Source organism: Bos taurus, chromosome 27 (genome assembly GCF_002263795.3).
Source record: "Bos taurus isolate L1 Dominette 01449 registration number 42190680 breed Hereford chromosome 27, ARS-UCD2.0, whole genome shotgun sequence".
Lineage (NCBI taxonomy): Eukaryota > Metazoa > Chordata > Mammalia > Artiodactyla > Bovidae > Bos > Bos taurus.
The window spans coordinates 12,751,172-12,774,091 of NC_037354.1; the positions used below are offsets into that span (position 1 = coordinate 12,751,172).

At 36.4% G+C, this 22,920-nt stretch overlaps 1 protein-coding gene across 5 annotated transcripts in view; it reads left to right on the forward strand.

The window, feature by feature from the left end:
• Positions 1–772: 772 nt before the first annotated feature.
• TENM3 (teneurin transmembrane protein 3) overlaps positions 773–22,920 on the forward strand; it is a 1,022,495-nt gene continuing 1,000,347 nt past the window's right edge. For all 5 annotated transcript variants that reach the window (XM_059882199.1, XM_059882198.1, XM_059882197.1 and 2 more), the window contains exon 1: positions 773–902. The gene's annotated coding sequence lies outside the window, so the exon portion shown is untranslated. The remainder of the gene's footprint in view (positions 903–22,920) is intronic.

The window sequence follows — 22,920 nt, forward strand, 5'->3', positions numbered from 1 at the left end:
AAGCAATTGTTATGTAATAAGTTATCAATAACCTACTATGTGTTTAAGCACAATGATAGGGCCTAGAAAGAATACCAAGACTAGGAGAGCAAGGTTAATGATCTTTGTTCATATGAATTTGTACCTGTTCCAATGAATTCATCATAATTTATACACAAATTATTTTTCAGAGCTTTCATGGGCATCTATTTTAGCCTTGTTAAAATATTTTTATTATGATGAATTCAATTTATGTACAAGAGTAGTGAAAGTATTCAGATGGACTCTGTAGAGTTGTTTATATTCCTCTAAAATACATAAGCTGATGGTTTAATTTGCTTTGAAAAAATTTTAGTTGCTTTTTTTCCCAGGATAATTCATAGGAAGTATGTCATTCTATCAGGTTCTCTCTCCTTCTCTTAAGGTAGCTACCATGATGATTATTGCCTGAATTCAACATTTCATGAAAGTTTTGCCAAATAATGATAGTCCAGTTCTGTAATTCTTTATTCCTTGATAAGCTTAAATATACTGTAGAGAAATTTCTCTCATCACTTATTTGGTTACCCTGAGATACAACTAATTCGGAAACAAAAAGTCAGATATTTGTCTCTTTCCCTTTACAGTTTGCAAAATATTTTGTAACAAAGTGCAGTGAGCACAGCCCTTAGCACTGTAGCCATTGCTGTGTGGTCATTACTCCCGCACGCCTGTTACCAGGCAATAGGTCCTGTTCAGCCATTGGTTGGTGCCTCAGTGGGCCACGCCCACAAGCAACTGTCCGTGAGCAACCGTTAGTGGTCCTGCCGTCATTGGTCAGTGAGGTAGTGGGCCCTGCCCACTAGCAACCAACCGTCAAGAAACAATGGTTAGTGAGGAGATTCAGACAACAGTGGAGCAGTGGTTGTGAGGTGAAGAGTGAGGTAAGAGGTAGTTCTCGGCCTCCCTCAGGCCCTCCAGTTCATCCAGCCTTGAACCAGTGGGTGAGCTTGCGGGCCTAGAGAATAGGCTGAGGGCTGTGTCCTGCAGGGCTCCAGAGCCCTCACCAAGGTCGCCCAGGCCTTGAGGTGGTCATGAGCCCTTCCCCCATCCCAGTCTCTGCGACCTAATAGCAGCAGTCTGCCTGGGTCGCCTTCTGTGGGACCTGGTCTCCCCACACTTTGGGCGGCCTGAGGAGCCTGAGGGCCAGTTGGGTCCTGGATGCCTGGCTCCTTCAGAGATGACGGCTGGGCAGGTCTGGGGACCCAGCCCTGAGGGAGCCGCCAGCCAAGCTCTGCTTTCTGTTAGCCAGGATGGGGACCTCGGAGGATGATACTTTGTCTTGGGACCCAGTCCTTTCTTGTCAGGATGGAGAATAACATTCATAGGTAGAGATTACAGGAATACTGTTACCTGACTGTAACCTGACTTCCAGAACAAAGACTCTTGACACCAAGAGATTTGCAACAGCTCACCACGCCCCTCCCTCAGCTTTCCTAGAAAAGGGCTTTGCTGAGAGCTTTCAGAGTCGGACAGGACTGAAGTGACTTAGCAGCTGCAGCAGCAACAGGGCACGAATCGTCCATCTCCTGGCACAACCCTGTAATAAACCATTATTTGTTCCAAACTCCACTGTTTTAGTGTTTTTTAGCCTCACTGTAAGTTGAGCACATGGACTTAGATTTTGGTAACAATTTTAGATTAATTTCTCAAAATTTCAAAGATGACCAGTGAAGTTTTTATATGTGTTTTTTGTTTGATATCATTGTGAATGAATGGATTTTCACATATTTAACATACCTTAATTTGTTATTGTTTTATTAATGTTCAAACTGTCCCATCCTTGGTCAGTGGAAACTGCTTCAGTTTGTCAGAATCCTTCGACTTCGCCATAATCTTTAATAGCTTCCTCAACTTCTGGTATTATAGGATGGCTAAGCTTCTCTAGTATATTTCCACCCCAGACCTGAATTCAATTATTTCTCAGGGAACTCGGGCTTCTTTTAGGGAGAAATGGTATTTTGCAATCACAGTTGTGTTCCAGGGACACATACTGCTAATGGGGGGGTGGCCATTTGTTTCCTGGCCTTTTAGTGGACAGAACTAAGAAAATTTATCAAGAGGACATATATTGTATTTCATAACAACAATGCCAGTTTAAATTTAGAATTACATTCTTTTAGCCTAAGCTGTTTGATTTTTATACTTCTTTTTCTCTTTTCATGAAATTCTAAATTCCTAATGGTATTAACATATTTATTTCCTCGAACCTATAGTAATGTTGATAATACAGCAGTTTGAGAAGATGAGTAATATCAATATTATGGATAACAAAATGATTACTGTAAATCATTTAACATATCTTTGCAGTTCTTTTCATTCTACTTAGTTAAATCTTAATAAGGTTACAATCAAATTACTCTGCTTTAAAATCACTAGAAATACCCTGTTTAATTAAGCCATCAAATGTATATATAAGTTCATTTGTTTCATTTGAGAAAAATTTTATGTGTATGTTACGTGATTCCAAATTCAAATCTATGACTTAAAGTATATTCAGAGAAGTCTGGCTCCTGTGCATGTCCCTCATTTACAGGTAACCATTTTATATAGTTATATCATTCCTTGTTTATTTAATGTTTCAATTCTCTTTTAGAAACATACAAACATATATGTATAGTATAATTACATATGCATGTGTCTGCATTATATTCCCTTCCCTTCTATGATAAACAGTAGCATGTGCATAGCTGCTAATGCTGCTGCTAAGTCATGTCAGTCGTGTCCGACTTGTGCAACCCCAGAGACGGCAGCCCACCAGGCTCTGCCATCCCTGGGATTCTCCAGGCAAGAGCACTGGAGTGGGTTGCCATTTCCTTCTCCAATGCATGAAAGTGAAAAGTGAAAGTGAGGTTGCTCAGTCGTGTCCGACTCTTTGCAACCCCATATTCTGCAGCCTACCAGGCTCCTCCGTCCATGGGATTTTCTAAGCAAGAGTACTGGAGTGGGTTGATGTGCATGGCAATCACATTCAAAAACCTGCAAGCCCATCATCTGTGTGTGTGTGTGAGTACTCAGTCACTTAGTTGCCTCCAACTCTTTATAATGCCATGGAGGTAGACACCTCTGTCCATGGGATTCTCCAGGCAAGAATACTGGAGTAGGTAACCATTTCATCCCCCAGGGGATCTTCCTGACCCAGAGATCGAACCCACATTTTCTGCATTGGCAGGCAAATTCTTTACCACTGAGCAACTAGGGAAGCTCTCTCATCACTTAGGAGCTGGTTAAAACACAGATTATAGGGTCCTGTCTCCAGAGTTTCTGATTCACTAGGTTTAGGAGAGCACCCAAATGTTTTCTCATTTCTAACAAGTTTCCTGGTGATGATGGTGCAACCACTTCTCTGGAGACCACACTTTGAGCACCAGTGCTGTGTAGGGTATTCTTTACCTTGGTTTCCCACTTAAGATGATATTCTGAAAATGACTCCAGCACTGCAAAGATGACACTGTTTCTTCTCATAGCTGTGTAATATTCCCCACAGTTTACTCCACTAGTTCCTAATGTGCACATCTGAGCTCTTTCCAGTCCTTTGGTACAACACATGGTGCTGCAATGAATTGTCACGTTTATACTTCTTTTCACAGTCTTTCCAGTGTGGCTCTATTGAGATAGATTCCTAGAAATTGAAATTCTGGGACATATGGTAAATGCATATGTAAATCTTGCAACTTCCTATTAGCTGGAGATTCAAAATATTGCACCTATGATATACATTTTTAAAAGCCTATTCTTAATTTTATTTTTCCTTAATGATGTACATTCAAAAACTTAAGACAATGAGATTCTATACCAAGTGACAAAGTACCTTTTCCTATACTTTATGTGAAAAAAACTGAAGACACTAATTTGGAATTGAAAAATTCTTTAAGAACAAAAACCATGGATAAATGACAAGATCCTAATGTACAGCACAGAGAACTGCATTTAATATCCTGTGTTAAGCCATAATGGAAAAGAATATATATGTATATGTATTTGAATCACTTTGCTCTATAGCAAAAATTAATATAGCATTGCAAATCAACTTAACAATAAAACAAATTTAAAACAACAAATGTTATCAACAGGTAACATTTTCAAATATCTTCCAACTGGATATTTTTATTTTTTTAATTTAGAGTTAATTTATATTTAAAATTAAAGACGATATACTGATTAGAACATAGACGAAGATGTCAGATTTTATTTCTTGAATCCCAGATGTTGACATTGAGCAATTAAAATAATTTTTTCAAGCCTCAGCTTCTCTTTCTATGAAATAGAGATGAAAAAAATAGTGCCTACTTCCTGGAGTTTGTCGTTTTGGGTGATAAAATTAGTTAATCGTATAAATTTAGCCTGTCAGTTCTCAGTCTTTCCAGAACAACATCCCCTTTCTTAAGATATTATTATGCCCTACTTATTCTCTGAAAAAATAACTTATGCATAATGTAACCTAACTACATACATAATGTTTAAGTGAATATAATTCTTTAACTCTAAAGGAAAAGATAAAGGGAAACACAGTTTATAATAAAGTAATGTGTATTTGAAATGTAAATGGCCATGAATGATGACTCTAAATGACATAGTAAGCAATCAGATGCTTACTGTTACATCATCTGCATATGGCAGATAGCGTAAACACAGGTGTGCTGGATCTGCAACTCTAATGTGAAAAGCAGCATTGCTATCAGTCACATAATTGGTTAAAATGGTAAACAACTTATGTAAAGTCCTGACCAAAGTAGTCTTTCCTTGATTAACATGATAGCTGAATTTCTGGAAAACTTAGTGCATTAAACAGTAAAACTGTACAACAAATATTGTATGTTTTCATGTAATATTTTAGGCTAAGTTAGGCTGAGATAATTATGAAATGATATTTCATCTCCAAGACTATTCAGTGATTCTTTATTGGGTAAGATTGATTAAGATTATTTACCTGTGTCCTTTGCTAGATGCCAAAGGCACCCATCAATCATTAGGACAACTGAAAAATGGACTCATAAATTTCTAAAATGCCCCCTAGTAGGCAGTACCTACACTATTGATGACACTGGTTTATCCCAATGCCTGGTTTATAAGTATTTGATAGAGATCTTGTCCATATGATGATGATGATTTTTATTAATATCCCAGGAGATAGTAATTGGATCGTATTTATTCCTCACATTATTCACATATGTGATTTTAGAATTTTCTAGTAGCTGCATTAACGAAGTAAAATGAAACATGTGAAATTCATTTAAATTTTATTTAATCCACTACATCTAAAACATTATCTCAGAGTGTAATCAATATAAAAATGTTTAATGAGATGTTAAACACTCAAGATATTACCACATTCCTTCTCTCCCTAGGTTTAGTTCTGTGTGCATTTATAAATGCAACAAATCTCAATTCCAATCAGTCCTATTTAATTCCTCAACAGCCCTGATTGACGGTGGCTACAACAGTGGTAGGCACAGTCCAGTCACACTTAAACCACAATTCTTGGGTTTAAATCCCTGGTCTGCCTCTTACTAGGGGCTTCACTCTTGGCTCAAACAGTAAAGAACCTGCCTGTAATGTGAAAGACCTGGGTTCAATCCCTACCTAGGTTGGGAAGATCCTCTGGAGAAGGAAATGGCAACCCACTGCAGTGTTCTTGCCTGGAGAATCCCATGGACAGAGGAGCTTGGTGGGCTACAGTCCATGGGGTTGCAAAGAGTCAGACATAACTGAAGCAACTGAGCACCTACTATAGGGTGTATGTGTGTGTGTGTGTGTGTGTGTGTGTGTGTGTGTGTATCAGTCTATCCAGAGAAGGAAATGGCAACCCACTGCAGTATTCTTGCCTGGAGAATCCCATGGACAGAGGAGCCTGGTGGGCTCTAGTCCATGGGATCGCAAAGAGTCGGACATGACTGAAGCAACTGAGCACCTACTATAGGGTTTGTGTGTGTGTGTATGTATTTATGTATGTATCTATATCTATATATCTATATCTATCTATCTATCTAGAGAAGGAAATGGCAACCCACTTCAGTATTCTTGCCTGGAGAATCCCATGGACAGAGGAGCCTGGTGGGTTGCTGTCTATGGGGTCACACAGAGTTGGATGCGACTAAAGCAACTTAGCAGCAACAGCAGCATATGTATCTCCAGAGTTTATGAAAAAGTAATAGAAAAATGTGAAAAGCTAGGATAGAAACAAAAAATTTTCATCAGTATATACCATAACACATATGAAATGTAATATCTTTCTCCACCTCACCCCCATATATACATGCACCTCAGAAAGAAACAGTTTCTCATAATATTCCTTTCCATTGGGATTATTAGCATGTACTCTTGCCAACTTCGTGGATGAACAGAAGCATAGAATATACTAGTCTTTTAGCCACTCCTTTACTGAGTCTTAGAGCTTTGATTTGATTTTGATCCCTCACCACATATCATGTGTTAAGGGAGGTATAGATTTGAATCTTGAGGTTACCCGCTGACTTCAAAGTAAGCAGAAATGTATACAGGTGAGATGGTTCACATAATTATTTCATTGTTGGCCTCCTTGCCAAATCACACATTAGAAGCATGTGAATATTCTAGTAGTTGAATGTGGATGCACAATTACTGACAGGTCATCTGTAGCAGGTGATCTGGGCCTATTACCCTGCCCATGACAAAGTTTTTCATGTCAAAGAGAAAAATTACAGGAGATGGCCATGGGGTGAGATGTCCCTGTAGAGATTTTTTAAAACTTCCTTTTGTTCTACATACAACAGAACAGACATTCTATTTTCAACCTGATGGTGCCATTTTTCTATTTTTTCAGCAATGGTGATAGGAACTGTAGGTAAACTAGATAATAGACTCTTAAAGTTTCTGTGTGCAAATTGAAAGAGTGCATTATATCTTCTGCCTTTCCAGAGGTCTGGCAGCCTCACCAGTATGGTATATAAATACAACACCAGCAGAAGTTATAACAATAGTTTCTGTCAGCCTGTCTGAGATGGTTAGAGAATAGCGGGAGGGAATAGCACAGTAACCCAGAAATGTCCAGTTTCTTCTGGCCCCTTTTATTGTGATAAATCTCTCGTGAACTTTGCAGAGCAGTATTGTTTGCATCTGGTATATCTCTGTCTAGAATGTGGCTATGTGCATCTCTTCCTTCTCACTAAACTATGTGGCATAAAGCCAATTCAGTTCTGTGCAGGGGGAGGAAAAAAAAAAAAAACACTATGCAGGAAGGGAGTAGAGATAATAGATTTGAATAAGATGAACTAACTCTTTGCTATACCTTCACCATACTATACCTTCACCATACAAGATGTGAATAGTGCAAGATTGTACATTTAAAAATCTAAGGCAAATTTTCTTGTTCTACAAGAAGATTAATTGTCACAGATGCTGGTTTATTGCAAAATATGTCAGATAACTTACTGCTAACTGAGAAAATCGGGGCTGTGCGTTCAACATAAAATTGTGTTGTTCCTTAATAAAAGAACAAAAAGGAAGTAATTACCATAAATGTTGGCAAAATATTACATTAAGTATTTCTAAGTCTATGTTTGAAAGAAATTAGTGAGGAATATAAGAGAAGAATAAAAGTTTTTAAAGATACTATATCAATCTTTTGTGAAATTCATTCAAAGATATTTCTGTGATCTTAGGATTTGATATCTTGCTCTTTCAGTTCAGTTCACTTCAGTCGCTCAGTCGTGTCCGACTCTTTGCGACCCCATGAATCACAGCACACCAGGCCTCCCTGTCCATCACCAACTCCTGGAGTTCACTCAGACTCACGTCCATTGAGTCAGTGATGCCATCCAGCCATCTCATCTCTGTCGTCCCCTTCTCTACCTTGTTCTTACTGGTGTGAAATCCCTGCACCTGCTTTTAGGTCACATATCCTGCATATTTTCTCCTCTGACTCTTTCTCATTCCTCACACCCAAAATAGTCTCTTCCGATCACCGTCTACCTGATTCTTACACGTCCATCCCCAAAGTCTATTTGAGTCTCATCTTACCCATCAAGTCATTCCAAACTCTCATTGCTCTTGATTTGCTTCCTATAGTGATGTTTAGACTACTTTAATGAGTATCTACTGTATGCCCAAGATCATACAGTAAGTGAGAGATAAAGCCAGGACTTTATTTCAAACCCCAAGCTTACTTGGGATTTGTCCTCAATGGAAATTGCATATATATGTCCCCATGTAAGGTGCTGGTCAGCTGTTCCAGAATTTCCAGGTTTAATTGGGCAGGCTTCTCATCTGTAAGTCCCTTATTGTTTATCTTTATTTTGTTACATTAAATTATAATAGAATATTTCTAGCAGTCCCAGTGGACATGCCTGAAGACAAGGACTGGGTCTCACTTTTTCAACTTTGTATAGTCAGCAGTAGGAAACTGCAGCCCTTAGCTAAGTGTTCAATAAAGATTTGGTGAAAAATACACTACTTACAACATAACCACAGTTTCTCCTTTTTTCATGTAACTGATATACATGCATTGGGCATCAGAATTCACCTTGAGAAGAAAAAAATATGCCCAAACCAAAAACAAATAAAAATCACCAGGTGACACTGAAAATCTTGGATTCTCAGTATTTCCAAATGTTAGAAAATAGCCCACTATTTTAAGCAATAGTCTATATAACAAATTCAATTTACTCATAATTTAAATGATTCCTTAATGCTTATTAAAACAAAATCTGAAATCATGAAAGCAATGCCTAAATAAGTAATTCTGGTTCATTTTGTTGATTCACAGCCACCTCCTAGTATTAAACTTCACAGATATATATTAAATGCTTACTGCATACATTTGTTTTATATTCATGTAATGCCTTAACTGTGTCTCATTCTCTAAAAACCATGATACTTTATTGTGCTGGATGAATACTTTGTAAAAAACAAAAAAGCTTCTTATCAAGTTAGGTAGTGTATTTACTTAAATTTTTTGTCACATAATTTTAGATTAAAATATTCAAGTATTGAGCACCAAGTACATCTGTCAGCATTTCATTACTGTTTTTCTCCTCTTATAAAATAGATTGGTATTCACTGAGAGGAAATATTAATGACAAATAATAGATTCATGGCATAATAATTCTGACATTAGAATGATAATGAACATACAAAATTATGAAGATGAATAGACCTCTATGTTAGTATTTTTATATTTTTCCCATTAAGAATCTAAGCCTATATCGTTACATCCTCCCAAGATATTCCTCCTGTTCAGTATCATTTTTTACTTCATGCATTCCTTAATGTGGTTGTTTCTGATGTGTAACAGTATGGTATCCTCTAATTGTGTAAGAAGCGGCATGCTGCATTTTTATATTGTTTTACCCTATTCACTGATTGAAAACATTCATACTGGTATTTGTGTTCTAAAATTGAAATTTTCTTTAATTTTTCTTCACTTAAAACTGTACTTTTACATATTTGATTTTTTAATTAAAGTATGTATTGGGCAACCTGTGTATATTTAAAGCTATAACTCTATTGTAATTTGATTTTTTTTTTTAACAAACATTCCAGAATTCTTACATCTGACAACAGTTTTTTGAATACTTTCAGTGGGAAGAAGTCTTTGTCCTTTGAAAGTATATTTGAATTTTTTGAAATAGCCAGAAATTATTCAATGTCAAATCTGTTCAATAATTTTGGCAATGACACTGGGTAATGTTATTTTAGAAAAAAACAAAACTGAACCCTAAAGATAAGTATTCTTGTGGAGCTCATAAACTCGTTCTAAGGAAACCCATCCATAGGAGTTTTAAGGAGAAATACATCACTGAAACAAAGTTTCTGGTGGGATGACTTAAGCACTAGGAGAGGCATCTTATCCAGACTCCGGCACTGGGGGAGTCAGGGAAGGTTTCTCTGATAAAGTAACTGTTGAATTCATCACAGTGAACAGCCATTAGAAACATACAGGAGGATAAGAGAGGCAAGAGAATATGTAAAATATAGTTCTTTAAGGCTGTAATATAAAGTTCAGTTCAGTTCAGTCACTCAGCTGTGTCTGACTCTTTGCAGCCCCATGGACTGCAGCACGCCAGGCCTCCCTGTCCATCACCAATTCCCGGAGCTTGCTCAAACTCACGCCCATCAAGTCAGTGATGCCTTCCAACCATCTCATCCTCTGTCATCCCCTTCTCCTCCCGCCTTCAATCCCTCCCAGCATCAGGGTCTTTTCCATGAGTCACTTCTTTGCATCACGTGGCCGAAGTATTGGAGCTTCAGCATCAGTCCTTCCATGAATATTCAGGAACAGAAGGCTAGCAGGAGACTATATTGAAGAAAGAAAGATCAATATGAAAAAGAATTTGTGAATGCCATGGTATGAAGTTTAGACCTTTTTCTCTGAAATGAAAGCTTGTTGAAATTTTGGCTTGTCCACAAGTTCTGAAGTTTCATTGTAATGTACCCTGCTAGGGGTTTATATTCATTCAGTGGGCTATTCAGCCTTATTCAATACGGTACTTAGAAATTGTATTGAATTATTTTATTGATGACGGCTGAAAGGCAATTATCCATGATTTCTCAGAGCCTAGACCTGCCCAAGGGCGTTTCTGATCAGTAAAGAGTCTTAGAAACTAGTAACTGTGTATCTTTCTAGAGAGATTTAGAGACATGCTTCTCCAAATATGTACCAGGGGAGAAGGCAATGGCAGCCCACTCCAGTACTCTTGCCTGGAAAATCCCATGGAAGGAGGAGCTTGGTAGGCTGCAGTCCACCGGGTCACGGAGAGACGGACACGACTGAGCGACTTCACTTTCACTTTTCACTTTCATGCATTGGAGAAGGAAATGGCAACCCACTCCACTGTTCTTGCCTGGACAATGCCAGAGACGGGGAAGCCTGGTAGGACATGACTGAAGCGACTTAGCAGCAGCAGCAGCAGTAAAGATAAAGACTTCTACTTCTTCCTGGAGGTATTCGCTTCTGTTCCAGGATAATTCATAATCTCTGTCTTTCTGGAGGGGAGTAAGAGCAGATGGGTCAGAGTTCTAAAATTTAGGATCCCTTTTCAGTGGTGCACCATAATGCACACAGATAAACTCCTGTCCTCACCGTGTTACCCTGTCGAGACAGGCATTGGGAGCCAACACAGGATGCTGTTCCAGCCACTGTTTTGCTATGAGTAATAAATGGTTTGTATCTCTGAAACAGGGGTACTGTGTCTTCTGTAACATGTATTTATAAATCTTTGGTAGGCTAACTTATTAGCTTACGGTAGACTGAAATCTCAAACCCTTCACAATTCTTAATAGCAATTCCTTTTAGTCCATTTTCCTTTATTTTTTTATTTTATGGATTATACTTCCTTGGCCAGTTCTCTAATATTTTATTGTGTAATTCCCATATCAGATCATCTCAAATTTATTTTTCAATATTCTATTGAGTTTTTAATTTCCACAGTCATGTTCTTAATTTCCAAAAGCTCTTTGTTTTCTAAATGTACCTTATTTTAGTAAACATCCCATATACGTTTCCATGGATGAAATATCTTCTATCTATGAGAAAATTAAAATATTTTAAAGCTTTCTTCTTCCTGCACAGTGACTGTTTGATTTTTTGTTTTGGGTTATTTGTTTTGATCTCCATTTTTTATGCTAAAAGCCTCTTTAGATTTCTAGTCATCTTTGGCTGATTTTTCATATTTAAAAGTTGGAGACAAAAATGCTAAATGAAAATTCTACTCATTTAGGTAGGCTGTGTTGACTTTGAACTAGACACTTGGTAGATGTGGCTGCTTTTTTTTGCTATTTGATGTTAAGTAATTTTGGTGTTTCTTCTTGATAAAGTCAGAATCCCTAGAAAATTCCTCTATTATTATTCTGGCTGGAGGGATAAGGTCAGATTGCCAGTTTTCAGGGAGTAGAGGAAAGGACAGAGCGAGGTAGTCTGAGTGCTCTGTATGTATTGATACATATTTCCTTAATTCCTGTTTGGTGAGTAGTAACTCTGTCTCCTGTGTCAGGTCAGATCCCTGGAGAGTCTGTGTTTTCCTCTTCAGAGAACGAATCTCCAGACTGGGGCCCTAATGCAGGACAAACTAGGACTGCTTCACAGTTTTCCCAACTGTCAGCTTAGGTTTTAACATCCCTTGGGCTATTAAATGTTACCACTCATCATTTGCTTTTAGGCTCCAAAATTATTTTGCTACTCTCCCCCATCTCAAGCTTCCTATTTTTTGTAGCTTTATGATGTAAATATGTTTTTAATGATATTTTAAGGGGTATCAAGAGGAAAATTATTAAATGCATGCATGGAAATTGCCATCTTTTCCTGAAAAAAAGCCTTATTTCTTTACTTGGATTTTTTACATTTAACTTTTTAACCTGTTTGAAGTTGCAAAATAGGAATCTAGCATTAGTTTTTTGTTTTTTGTTTTCTCTCAAATAGCCAGATTTTTAGAACCATTTTTAACTGTTTAAGTCCTTTAGCTTATGATGGCTTGTAATTACTAAAGGATAAGGTCTAGTTCAAGACTGCTTTTTGTGTTTCATTCATCAAATCATTCAATTTTAATACCAGTACAATATTATTTTAATGATAATACTTCTAGGGAAAAGCTTAATATCTTGAAAGTCAAGTCTAAAGGGAAGTGCTGCAATTGTTTTATTTGCCTCTCAAAAACAAAAAGAGTGAATCTCAGTCAGAAAGAGGAAAACAATTATCCTATATTAATGCATATAAATGGATTGAGAAAGATGGTACTGATGATCCAAATCCTGAAAGATGATGCTGTGAAAGTGCTGCACTCAATATGCCAGCAAATCTGGAAAACTCAGAAGTGGCCACAGGACTGGAAAAGGTCAGTTTTCATTCCAATCCCAAAGAAAGGCAATGCCAAAGAATGCTCAAACTACCACACAGTTGCACTCATCTCGCACGCTAGTAAAGTAATGCTTAAAATTCTCCAAGCCAGGCTTCAGCAATATGTGAACCGTGAACTTCCTGATGTTCAAGCTGGATTTAGAAAAGGCAGAGGAACCAGAGATCAAATTGCGAACCTCTGCTGGATCATGGAAAAAGCAAGAGAGTTCCAGAAAAACATCTATTTCTGCTTTCTTGACTATGCCAAAGCCTTTGACTGTGTGGATCACAATAAACTGGAAAATTCTGAAAGAGATGGGAATACCAGACCACCTGACCTGCCTCTTGAGAAATTTGTACGCAGGTCAGGAAGCAACAGTTAGAATTGGACATGGAACAACAGACTGGTTCCAAATAGGAAAAGGAGTACGTCAAGGCTGTATATTGTCACCCTGCTTATTTAACTTATATGCAGAGTACATCATGAGAAATGCTGGACTGGAAGAAACACAAGCTGGAATCAAGATTGCCAGGAGAAATATTGATAACCTCAGATATGCAGATGACACCACCCTTAGGGCAGAAAGTGAAGAGGAACTAAAAAGCCTCTTGATGAAAGTGAAAGTTGAGTGAAAAAGTTGGCTTAAAGCTCAACATTCAGAAAACTAAGATCATGGCATCCAGTCCCATCACTTCATGGGAAATAGATGGGGAAACAGTGTCAGACTTTAGTTTTGGGGGCTCCAAAATCACTGCAGATGGTGACTGCAGCCATGAAATTAAAAGACACTTACTCCTTGGAAGGAAAGTTATGACCAACCTAGATAGCATATTCAAAAGCAGAGACATTACTTTGCCAACAAAGGTCCGTCTAGTCAAGGCTATGGTTTTTCCTGTGGTCATGTATGGATGTGAGAGTTGGACTGTGAAGAAGGCTGAGCGCCAAAGAATCGATGCTTTTGAACTGTGGTGTTGGAGAAGACTCTTGAGAGTCCCTTGGACTGCAAGGAGATCCAACCAGTCCATTCTGAAGGAGATCAGCCCTGGGATTTCTTTGGAAGGAATGATGCTAAAGCTGAAACTCCAGTACTTTGGCCACTTCATGCGAAGAGTTGACTCATTGGAAAAGACTCTGATGCTGGGAGGGATTGGGGGCAGGAGGAGAAGGGGATGACAGAGGATGAGATGGCTGGATGGCATCACCGACTCTATGGACGTGAGTCTGAGTGAACTCCAGGAATTGGTGATGGACAGGGATGCCTGGCGTGCTGCGATTCATGGGGTTGCAAAGAGTCGGACACGACTGAGCGACTGATCTGATCTGAATGGAGACAGACATGGAAAACAGATTTTTAGACTCAGGCGGTGGAGAGTAAGGAGAGCATGGGATGAATGGAGAGAGTAGCATGGAAACATATACACTGCCATATGTGAAATACTTAGACAATGGTACTTTGCTGTATGAATAAAGGAATTCAAACTGGGGTTCTGTACCAACATAGAGGAGTGTGAGGTGGGAGGGAGGTTCAAGAGGAAGGGGATGTATGTATACCTATGGTTGATTCATGTTGATGTATGGCAGAAACCAACAGAATATTGTAAAGCAATCATCCTTCAATTAAAATAAACATACAAACAAACAAAAAAGATACTCAATAGTGTTTAAATGTTAACAAGAGAGGACCAAGCATGAAAGAAAGACCTGGTAATGATGAGAGAATAAGAATTAAAATTTGTAAGATTTATTCATTTGCAAATAAAATTGTTAATTCACTCAAATTATCATATGAAAATAAATATATTTTGCAAAACTACCAAACATTATTTTAAAGTTATAGAATGATTTACTCATTTAAAACTTTAAGATACATATTTTAACTAAGCTAAAAAAGTTTGCTAGGTAAGTGAAATGAGTAGAAAAATACCATTTTTCTTTTTCACTGTATAGGTGTAACAGAGTTTTATATATAATGAATGCTGTTCCAGGTCCTATAATGGATGTTTTACATGCAATTTTTACATCTATTCTTTATACTAACTCTGAAGGTATGTATTATGCAAATTTTCTGGGATATAGAAACTGTGGCTCAGAGAAGTTAAGTAACTTGCGTAAATTCACATGGGCAAGAAATATTGTTACTGAATGTCAAGTGCGTGTTATTCTAATCTCCCAAGTATAAGAAAAAATGTTGAAAAATGATTTGATTTTTTATAATATATAATATAATGCTATCTAATTCACATAATCTAATTGAGACCATGAGTTTCTTTAGCCTTAGTGGAAAGTGGCATTTAGAACACCAGAGAGAGAAAATACTTAGCATATTTCACTAATTAAGTCAGATTTAATAGATTATGTTCAAGTAAGAGTATTTGAGAACTGAGAACATTAAATCTATTAGTGCATTTCTAAGTCTATTTGAGGCTTCCTTTTCTGGTTCCCAAACTTTTAAGTATTAAGAACAAATTTAAAATCATATATGTCCATGTGCTAATTACACTGAGACTCAGCTAATAATATCAAACACAGATTTGATAGCCCTAATTTTAACTTGAGAATCAATCAAAATCTGCCATGCCTTAATTTGGTAGGTGACACATGGTTTGATCTTATAAAACCTAGAAAATAAGATAGCCACTGAGTAAATGTCAGACGTGTTTTTTAAAATTGCTTATAGATTTTCCAACCAAAATCAGATCAGTCTGATATTTATATGATTAACTATATAATGTAGCTCATTTGTAGTAGTCACGTCCTAGCCTTTTAAAAATTTTATCAATAGAAACAGATGGAAAAAAGTGTTGTTTAATTAAAAAAAAAAGTACTATTCCCATCTGATATGTATGTCATTTAGTTGTATCTAAATTGAATGGCAAAAGGAAAAGATTAGGTTGTTATTGCTGTTTTTTTTTTTAGTTTTATTTTATTTTTAAACTTTACATAATTGTATTAGTTTTGCCAAATATCAAAATGAATCCACCACAGGTATACATGTGTTCCCCATCCTGAACCCTCCTCCCTCCTCCCTCCCCATACTGTTATTGCTGTTATTATTAGGTTGTATGGCTTCTAGATTAATATAAAATATTTTTTTACAAATAAGATATATTACTATAATATATTATTTCCTTAATCATAATAAGCACTGTTTTATAATTTAATAAATGAGAATTTACTCATTCAGTGTTACAATCAACACATTTATGTTGCTCTAAGTACATGCAAAACACTGTGAGTTTTATAAAATAAATCGGAAATCCTTCACTGAGGAACCACACATTTTAGCAAAGCACAAGGTATACATACAATGATAATGCATGCTGGAGAGCCCCCGTATACTGATACAATTTTGTGTGTGTTTAGACAAAGATCGGAGAAGGCAATGGCACCCCACTCCAGTACTCTTGCCTGGAAAATCCCATGGATGGAGGAGCCTGAAAGGCTGCAGTCCATGGGGTCACTGAGGGTTGGACACAATTGAGTGACTTCACTTTCACTTTTCACTTTCATGCATTGGAGAAGGAAATGGCAACCCACTCCAGTGTTCTTGCCTGGAGAATCCCAGGGACAGGGGAGCCTGATGGGCTGCCATCTGTGGGGTCACACAGACTCGGACATGACTGATGCGACTTAGCAGCAGCAGCAGCAGCAGAAAAAGGATAAATTATTTCTAGTTGAAAAATTCAAAATATTATTTATGGCATTTGGTCTAGGCCACAGAAGATAGTCAGCTATAGACACTGGCTGAACAATGAAAGGAGAGTGACAAATAGCAAATCAAACTGTGCTTCCACATTTAGCAAAAGTCATGATGGCTATTCCGCCCTCTCTGGTCCTTCCTATGAAGAAAAGTGAAAGAAAGAAGCAAGCCCAAGAGGGTGTTAATCTTCATCTGTGTCTGTGTAGTCTGAGCAGTCACTGCCGTGTCCACCTCTCACCATTGGCAAGAATGGAAAAGCCAAGGTTCTGGAGATGACTACTCACATTCCATTAGCCCAAATGTGAATACATGGCCACACTATCTCCAGGAGAGGCTGGAACATTAATCTTTAGCTAGATTGCCAGGTTCCCAGAAAGAAGAGAAAGTAGATTTGGAGGAATTTGAGGGGATGGGAAACAAGGAGTCTGCCACAATAGATTTTTGTTGCTTTGTTTTTATGTATTTTACTATATAATAGTTTTTATACCTTTATATTTTAATATGCTCTAAATCTTATAAGCTTTAGAATATACATGGTGCATTTTTAAGAGACTTCTAGTATAACTTGTACATGTGGCTAATTCAATGCCCAAAATTAAGTTGTAAGGCTGAAGCTATGCAGGCACCAAAGTGAAAATGTGACTCACACTCTGTTTATGTGTTTAACAAGATAAAATCTGTGATCCTCATAGTATTTATTGACTGTTCCTAAGCAACAGTTTTCAGGCTACAAAATGGGCCTTTCTGAGAAGAGCATAAAGATTATAAAAGCCTTGTCCTGGATTATGAGTTGTAGACCACCCAGATAAAAGTATGAATTCTCCATATATTATGATTATTTAAATTACTTTTGAACAAATAATCTATGTCAGAATCACAACTTAAGAGTCTGCTGCTTCTTTGCTCAGATTATATCCATTTTGTGATAGTGGCAAAAAAGAACCCCTATGAGACATGTTTAAAGAAAAAAAAAAAAAGCAGCACAGAGAAATACTTTTAAAAATCTGTATTAAGAAACAAATAATGCTATTTTAAGGGGTCCCTGCTAAAGGAGGTTCCTTTTCATGCAGAAGTAAGCATTTTTAAGAAAAGATTATGTTTTATGAAGTTTAATACAATAAGTATTCATTGTATGCCTACATGATGCAAGAAACTGGGTGGTTTTAATGTAAAATGTTCTAATTTAATGTTTTCATTACATGGACTTGATTTTCTAAGGGTAGCTGATTAAAAGGAACTATTTGTTCAATCTTCCTTACTAAACCTATGTATATAAAATGCAATAAAATAATACTCCTGCAGTCCACTGTATTATATATCAACAAAGTAAAGAGACAAATGAACATTATTATGAATAAACTTTACACCGAAAATGATTGTTCCAATGTTTTTAACTCCCTGGGCACCAGAGTGTGTTCTGTAACTTCAGGGAGCATGTAAGATTAATGGCATATGGCCAGATTGTATTTTATTTATATATCAATCTGTAACTTACATAAAAACCTCAAGGCAGAAGGGGTCTAAAATTACATTGGAAAGGAAAAAGAATTAGTTCAAGGAAAAAAAAAAAAAAACCTCTCTGCATATATTTTGTTTATTAGGCACAGAATTAGTTATCAGGCTTCCCTTGCTGGATCCTCCAATTTGCTGTAATTATAATCTGAGGATGGAAACCCAACAGCAGTGACAACTGAGAATTAATTGAGTAGTTTGTAGGAGTGAGGCCCAAAGAATAGTTGAGATGTTTGTCAGGAGAGAAGTCCACCAACTGACCTTGGAAAGAAATGAGTGCGAAACTTAGAAATGCAAGAAGCACAGCAGGAAAAGCATAACAGAAGAGAATTCTGAAGCCATTTCATGAAACGACCGTCTCACCCACTTCCGTACATCTAGGGACATCTCTCCATTTAACTCAGGTTATTTTTATTTCCTGTAACAGTTTCTTAATTTCTGGAGGTGTGGGAATGCCTTCATTTTTTCCTAAGATTCTAAACAAGATAAAAGTATGATGATTCTTAAAGGGCTAAACATTAGTTTGAAAATTATTCACGTGGCCAGAATACCTTTTCATAAATCAGGTAGGCTGTTAAGTAGTACATCTGTTATATTTACACTGTTATCAACTGTATTTCCAGTAAAAAGAGCTTTCCACTTGAGAATGATGTAACATTTACATTTGTACTATTGATATGTCAGTTTCAATTTATAGAAAATTGGATAGCTAATCAAAAAAGAGGGGCAAAAATAATGGAACAAATCTCCACTTCAGTGAGACAGAAGCTTCTTTTGAGGTGAGGATGAGGTGGGGGTGGAGCGAGGAGATGAGTGGAGTGATTAATTGGCTCAAAAGTAAAACAGAATGCATAGAGCATCTTAAGAACCACCAGATTACTTTCCAACCATTTGCAGACAATTGTATAGATGCTAATTTATTTCCAGGAGATAATTTTTTATGTATTAGTGGATTAAAAAGTCAGCAAAGACTCGTTGTTGCTTTATCCATTATTTATTGAGGAGGAAATGAAGGAGGAGAATGAACATAGATTACAACTACCTAAGCATTCTGATAATTTTCTGAAGTATTGTGATTTTATACTGCCTGAAAACCAGAAGAAAATTGGGAGTTGTGTTTTCATCCTTGGACCCCTACAATTAAAATCAATGTCTCAGCAATTTCGTCCAGTTATTACCACAGAGTGAAGATGGAGATTTATTTTTCTTTGACTTTTGAAGATAGATGAATGTTAGTAAATGAAAATAGATAGAAATGAATAATTAAATCCCAAGTTCTCAAGTCAATGTGTGTTAAAATGGGACCTTAAAATGAAGTTATTTTCCAAAACCTCTATAATAATTTAGGCTGTATCTTGGAAACACCTGGAAAATTTCCATATCTTTATCATCCCAGCTGTTGCTTATCTCTGTTGAGTAGTATTTTGTCAAGAAAAGGATGACTGAATTCACAGAGTCTCAAGGAAAATGGCTAATTCATGCATACTCATGCTTTCCTGTTTTAGCTTTTGATAAAACTTGAGCACTTTGACGTCTGTGGGTTAAGCATCAGTACTATCCCCAGATGGCCATTTGCTCTCATGGGCATCTCTAGGAATTATAGAGATGTTACCAGCTCTGTACTAGTGTGTAGAAGGCAGGAAAATACTTAAGTCTCTGAGAATATTATGGGTGGGGAAGGAGAGGCTCTAGAAATGAGACCAAAGCAACCGTATCTTAATGTTTCTGCCACTTAGAGTCCCTGAGATAGTTATATTGTTGAGTATTTGCTTCCCATTCTTTGTTTTTCTGAACCTTTTGGATTGTACTTGAATAATTATTCAAGACTCCCTACCATGAAATTCTTGCATTATGCATTTAAAAAATGCAAAATCTATTAAATACTAATATGCTGTGACTCAGATCTCTGAAAGAAAAAGTTCTTTGTTTGTGGCTTGGAACCTGCCATTCTATTTTATTATTGCAGAAGTTCCCAGCAAGCATATTCACCCAGATTTAATTATTAAGCCATAAACGTATCTTTGAAAATTTCCCTTTATACTGAATGCCTAGAAGTAATGTAGAATTGCTTTTTTCAATCATCTTACGTGGTGAATCAGACTTCAACCGAGTTTTTTTTTTTTTTCCCAAATGTTTTTGGAAAGTGAGAAATCACTGAATTGATAATAGTATTAGTATGTATGGCACGTAAAATAGATAAATGTAGACACTGATGGATAAATGTATTGAAGTGTTAGGTAACCATTTTTGTATAAAATGGTTACCTAATACTAATATATTATACACACACACACACACACACACACACACACACACACACATATGAAAGCTTAACGAAGGCAGCATCCTCATTTGTTTTGCTCATTATTCTGTCCCCAGGACACAGTGCCCCAGCACTTGGCACTTATGTGGGAATTCAATAAAAATGTACTGAATAAACACAGATGTGAAAAAACCAATCATGTCTTATTTACACCCCACATAACTATATACATACATGTCTTAGTACTGACAATGGAAGAATTAGAAGATATTTACTTGGCATTAAACATATCCATGCAAATATACAGACATAGGTATCCATTTATATTTAATTACAGATGTTGTTTTGTCTTTTGTCAACTGAAGGAGATCCATTTTCAAAATGATTCATATTTTATATGAAAGTATAACTAGTGAAATATGACCCTAAGTCTCAGGAGTTTTTAGATCACTGAAAAAAGTATTATTTTTCTCTTTGCTTTGAGTTATTAACAATATAAGAATAGGGCTAAAAGTCTTATAGAGTAGAATGGATTATAGAATGACAAAAAAAATCTCTTTAAAATAGCCTGTGTATAATTTCTATAGGAATTTTAAGAAAATGGTGATAAAAGTGAAGCTTTCCAAATATCATGACATTTACAAGATTATTTGGAAATGCTGAATATTTTTTAAATATTGAAAAGTTCTCCACTCTCAATCTTCCTTAAAAGAAAATCCGTTGCATTAATAAAGATGAAATTAACAGATTTGAATAATGTCATCTAATATGCCCACACATAGAATCTACATGAAAACACAAAAAGAGTAAATAGGAAAATATTTAGGACAAATAAAGAAATATGAATTTCCCTTACTGTTTCCACCACTATAACATTACTTCTAAAGTGTTTGAATAGTTTCACTAACTGCAAAGTTTTTATTATAAAGAATTGATCTTTAATTCAGAAATTACTTTAGAACATGTTTGCAATGAAATACATTGTTGCCCCACACCATTGTTGTTAAACTTGTAGAATTATATGAGAAAAAATTTGGTCACTGAGATATTCAAGTACAAGTAGTTAATAGTTGACATCACTAATATAACCTAATACCCATAAAACTTAAGGACAATTCAGATGTCAAGAAAGTAGCTACAAACTAATCATTTTTCCTCAGTCAGAATTGGGGAAAGGTTTAAAAAATATGAAATTTACTACAATCCTGACATCAGTACTGGGCTAAATCATCATTTATTTATTATTCTGTCTTATGAACATATTAAAATGGAACACCTCTAGGCTCATGTACAATAAAATATTTCAGTGTTAAACTAAATAATAAAATGTCAAAGATAAAAGACTGATAACCCACCCAGAAATCTCTCTTCTATGTCTTAGAAAAAAAAATCTGTCTAAATAAGTAGACTTTGCAGATACTTTCAGTCCTATTTTCCAAACCTACACACTCTAATATACTAGACTTGGTTTGTCTTTTCTTGGCATTACTAAATTGAATTAATATCTGTAAAGTCTTCTGTATTAAATCTCATTAACAGAAATATGAAATCTCTAATCATCTCACAATGGTGAATCTCAGTTTAAAAAATAGAATCAAAGTTGGTATTTTTGTCATTTCAAGGCTGTTGGAAGTTCTAGTTTATAATGCTAATGATACATGTGTATCTGATTCCAGTGTTCTATTTTAATGTCTCTATTTTTTTCTCACAGATATTTAAAAAGGAATTTTTATTCCTTCTAATATAATTTCTCAAAAAGAGTAGAGGAGGTCAGACAATAATCCTGCTCTTTCACACTTAATCACCAGTAATAAGACAACACAGAACTGGGTCATTTTATCTACAGCTTCATTATAGTTTGCCTTTGGATACAAGTCCCATGAGTATAGAAAATGTGGTGAATTAATATATGCTAGTTTGACTGATTTCACTGAAAGAATTAGCTAAACGTTCAAAAGAATTTACTGGTCCACTTGGTAAAAACTGCTCTCTGAGTAAGTGCATTCTAAGTCTTTTTTTCCTCAGCCACATATCTTCATGCAAATATAGACACTTAAATACCATTTAAAAAACAAAAACAACAACCCCAACTATGCTACCCTTAAATAGTGAATAAATGAAAACTTGAAACAGATTGAGACTTCATGATGTCACTACAAATACTCCCTTTTTTTTTCAGCCCCCAGTTCATCAATTGACACATATCGGTGACCCCTGCCAGGTTGCCAGGAACTAGGGGAGGCTCACCAAAACCTTAGGAGAAGGAGCAAGGTCATGGACTTTCTTACCCCACAGCTGTCATCATGGCTGCTCAAAGGGAAAAGAGTGGAAGCACGTACCTGGTAACAGAGAATCATTTTCTGAGGAGATGAGAGTTGTAGGTTAAGTCAGGGGTTTGGTAGCATCATACACTGAGAAACTTTTAGAAATGATGGTATTTCCTATAGTAGGGGCAGGACAGAAGATGAACCCTGGTCTCCCACCAGTTGCCGTTCTCCAGATACAGACTAAAGGTTTCTCCCTTGGGATTCCATGGAGCCCACATCAGAGCAAATCTCAAAGCCTAGTATGGATACAGTGTTCCAGTTGTAATTAGAACTGGCCTTCTGCTTTAGCAA